The sequence below is a fragment of the Sinocyclocheilus rhinocerous genome, unplaced genomic scaffold (genome assembly GCF_001515625.1).
Source record: "Sinocyclocheilus rhinocerous isolate Xijiao unplaced genomic scaffold, SAMN03320098_v1.1 scaffold1295, whole genome shotgun sequence".
Taxonomy (NCBI): Eukaryota; Metazoa; Chordata; class Actinopteri; order Cypriniformes; family Cyprinidae; genus Sinocyclocheilus; species Sinocyclocheilus rhinocerous.
This window is the reverse complement of record NW_015660499.1, coordinates 881310-885891: the sequence shown is the minus strand read 5'-3', so window position 1 is coordinate 885891 and position 4582 is coordinate 881310. Positions and strand designations below refer to the sequence as shown.

The window sequence follows — 4582 nt, the reverse complement described above, 5'->3', positions numbered from 1 at the left end:
CTAGTTAATAATATTAGTTAACATGAGCTAAAAATGAAAATCCCTCTAAAGGAACTTTTGGTAACACTTTACAAACTGGTTCCATTTGTTAACGTTAATTAACTACATTAGTTAACATGCTACATATGCACTTATTATATCAATTATAATAACTGGGTAATAACTAGGTTGAACCTACTCCTAAACTTAACCGTAACCCATGTAGTTACCTTAGACTACTCAGTACTTTCTTGGGTAAGTACTAGTGCTGTCAAACGATTATTCGCGATTAATCGCATCCAAAATAAAAGTTTTTGTTTACATAGTATATGTGTATGTACTGTGTATATTTATTAAGTATATATAAATACATACACATGCATGTATATATTTAAGAAAAATATGTTATGTTTATATATTAAATATATTTAGATATAATCTAAATTATATGAATATAAATATATACATGTAGATATTTTCAAAATATATACTGTATGTGTGTGTCTTTATATATACATAATAAATATACACAGTACACACACAAATATTATGTAAACAAAAACTTTTATTTTGGATGCGAATCGTGATTAATCATTGCCCAGCACTATTAAAAATGTTATAAATGTATGAGGTGGCGAGATGAGCTTTTTTATCCCACACACGCAGTATTTATACAAGTACATTAGCTAAAGCAACATGTTTTGAATAATATCTAACTTGTTCAAAACAACCACTCTACTTTCAAAACATAAAACTATAAATGTATTATTCAAAATGAAAACAAAAGTCTTAGACACTTGTTGTTGTCAGACTTTGTGGATCATGTTCATATGTTAATATGATGAACTAGGCCGCTGGTTATTCTGCGAGGACACATGTGTGAACTTGAGCAGAACTGACTTCATACATCCATGAAAAATGACCAGCTGGTTAAATATCACTCAGAAATGTGAAGCTTGTTGTGAGAAAAGCTTGCACATCATTTGAATGCAGATTCCACTTTTTTTAAAATAATGCATTAATGTCTGAATGTTTTTTTGTGATACTGTACAGTATGTGTGTATGCAAAGCTTGTTTATGTCTTTCTGGAGTGTCAGTTCCACTGAACTCTAAGGTCTCATGAACTGTTTAAAAATAGAGAAGAAGTGTGAAAGTACACTGTAAATGGAGGAAAGAAAAACACTAACCTGACTGACTGATTTACTGTCTAACAGCTTTGACATGTTTTGCATGTTCTTAAAAACTTTTAAATATAAAGGCTTCCACTTAAATTTTTAAAATTAATTTTGACAAATGTTAATTAAAGTACTTATAAATATATAATTCTATATAAAAAAAAAATAAAAAAAAAAATATATATATATATACATATATATACATTTGTAATTATTTTATGGTATGTTTTTTAAGTGAAAAGGATGAGTTGAACAAGGTAGTACAGGAAAATCTGTTACTATTTATTTTATTTTAATAATTTTGTATAGTTTTAATAATTTCAAAAACAGTATTATTTGAACTGTATATTACAGGAAAATCAATTATTAAATTGATAAATTCATTAATTTTGTCACTTTTAATTATGTTTTTAATGTATATTTTTATAATTGTAATAATTAAAAACAGAATAGGATGATTTGAACCAGATAACACAGGAAAATCAGTCAAGTTATTAAAATAATTATTTTTATAATTCATTTTAATCTTTGTCATTATTTTTTTTTGAATATTTATTATGTTTTTAAATTTTTGTATAACCATAATAATGATTAAAACATAAAAGGATGAGTTGAACCGAAGAGTGCAGAAAAATCAGTCATTAAATACAATTATAAAATTATTAGTTTTGTACTTATTAATAATTTTAATAATTGTAATTTTAATAATTAAAACCAGAACAGAAAAGGATGAGTTGAACAAGGTAGTACAGGAAAATCAGTTACAATTTATTTTATTTTAATAATTTTTTATAGTTTTAATAATTTTAAAAAACGGAAAAATATTATTTGAACTGTATATTACAGGAAAATCAATTATTATATTGATAAATTCATAAATTTTTGTCACTTTTAATTATTTTATTAATGTACATTTTTATAATTGTGATAACTAAAAACAGAATAGGATGATTTGAACCAGATAACACAGGAAAATCAGTCAAGTTAATAAAATTATTATTTTTATAATTAATTTTCATCTTTGTCTTTTTTTTAATATTTATTATGTTTTTAAATATTTTTTATAACCATAATAATGATTAAAACATAAAAGGATGAGTTGAACCGGAGAGTGCAGGAAAATCAGTCATTAAATAAAATTATAACATGATTCATTTTGTGCTTATTAATTATTAATTTTAATAATTAAAACCAGAACAGAAAAGGATGAGTTGAACAAGATATACATGTATACATCTCAGCATGCACCTCATGAAGTTGGAGTGTTGAAAAAGCTTAAATATCAGAGAGTTTTTATTTTTTCATTTGTATTTTTTCATCATCATTCCTATCAGTGTTCCTTCAGAATTTTGACTTTCCTGTTTCTCCACAATGTGGACGGTGTGTGTGCTGCTGAATGCTGTAGTTGTGTGTATGTAGTGTATACGCATGTGGAGTTTGTCTGTCATCATACAGTACGTGTGTTCAGAGCCGTCAGAGTCGTTTCTGCTCCTGGCTTTGACCCGAAGGTCGAGGGTTCCCAGAAGACCCGTAAACGACAGCTGCGGCTCCCAGAGGACACTTCACACACTTCACACACACACACGCTCATTCGGGGCCGAGTAAGATGAGATGTGAAGAAGAGCCATGTGAATTCCACCGAGTGCTGCAATATCTCTCTGTTCCGCTCGCTGACTCCGTCTAGACTGAAAAACCTCCGTCCTGTCCCTGCGTGTTCCCGGAGGGCGCTGGGAACACCGTGACCCGGTCAGGATATACATTTTCATGTAAATATCATTTGCTTTTTCTGAACAATGCGAGCGAGTGACCTCTGTCACCTCCGGGCGTATTTTCTGAACACCCACAGCGTGAGCTGTGGCCATTAGGGATCCGGAACGGTCTGAAATAACAGTGCAGAAAGACGAGACCTGGCCAATCACAGAGCCCTCATTAAAATCACCAGTTTCCATGGCGATAGCATATAATATACATACATGTTAACCTGGACACAGCGGCGGGCCATAGTTAGAGACCAAAGACCACTACTTTATACAGTCACAATTATATTCTTGCCCTCTGACACACTCACACACACACACACACACTCACACACACACACACACATGTGTAAAGCGTAATACAGTGGCAGGAGTTTATATACTGAGGGAGCTGTATTTGTACGATGAATGGTGTGCTATTCATAACATCCGTAAAATCTGCAGAAACCATCAGGACGCGGTGGGAAACACACATGCAGATACACTTGAAGCACTCTAGAGACACACATAAGCAACTGTATTTCATACTAATGTTGTTGAAGCTTCTCTGTAACTGTGGCTTTCTAAGTTCCCAGATACTCATAATTTAAAGTAGTTTAAGTAATTTAAACAGTCAAGCTGCACTTTTCATAAATATATGGTTCATTCTCAGGAACACTGCCATTTTCTGTCCCTGTAATTACCTGGAAAAATTATAGATACTTAGTCACTTAGTCTGTTCAAAGATTTTTATTTTATTTTAATGAAAACCTCCTCTGCTCACACAGGCTGCATTTATTTGGTCAAAATACAGTAAAATCAGTATTATTGTGAAATATTATTACAATTTTAAAAAACTGTTTTCTATTTGAATATATTGTAAAATATAATTTATTCCTGTGATCAAAGCTGAATTTTCAGCATCATGACCCCAGTCTTCAGTGTCACATGATCCTTCAGAAATCATTCGAATATGCTGCTTTTTTGTCAGGATTCTTTGATAAAATCAAAAAAAGTTCAAGCAGCATTTATTAGAAATAGAAATATTTAACATTACATGTGTCTTTACTATCACTTTTGATTAATTTAATATGTCCTTACTGAATAAAAGTTTTAATTTCCATTAAAAGAAATCTTACTGACCCCAAACTTTTGAACGATAGTGTGTATTATATAATTTTTAAGTATTTGTTTTTGCTTTTAATGAAGTTAAAATTTCATTCTTTCACTGTCTTTTTTTCATCTAAAATGCTCTATGCATTTTCTTAGTTAAAGGGTTAGTTCACCCAAAAATGAAAATTAGCCCACAAATTACTCACCCTCAAGGCATCCTAGGTGTATATGACTTTCTTCTTTCAGACGAATCCGGTCGGAGTTATATAAAAAATAGTATTTGATCTTTCAAGCTGTTTAATGGCAGTCAGCGGGTGTTGCATGCATCAGTACAAAAGAAGTTAAATAAAAAGCGCACATCCATAAAAAAAAGTGTCTCACTCGGCTCCGGGGGGTGAACAAAGGCCTTCTGTAGCGAATCGATGCGTTTTTGTAAGAAAAATATCCATATTCAAAATGTAATAATCACTTTAATCTAGCTTGCGTCAACAGTTGTAAACAGAAGCAGTTCCAGGCGGATAACGTATGAGGTCAGCGTTGCGCATGCGCCGCTCAGAAGTGACGCACGCGGAAGCACAG

The 4582-nt window shown here is 31.4% G+C and overlaps 1 protein-coding gene across 1 annotated transcript in view; it reads left to right on the top strand.

Moving 5' to 3' along the window:
- LOC107725164 (netrin receptor UNC5C-like) overlaps positions 1-4582 on the top strand; it is a 165907-nt gene that overhangs the window by 83373 nt on the left and 77952 nt on the right. The gene's annotated exons all lie outside the window — the stretch shown is intronic.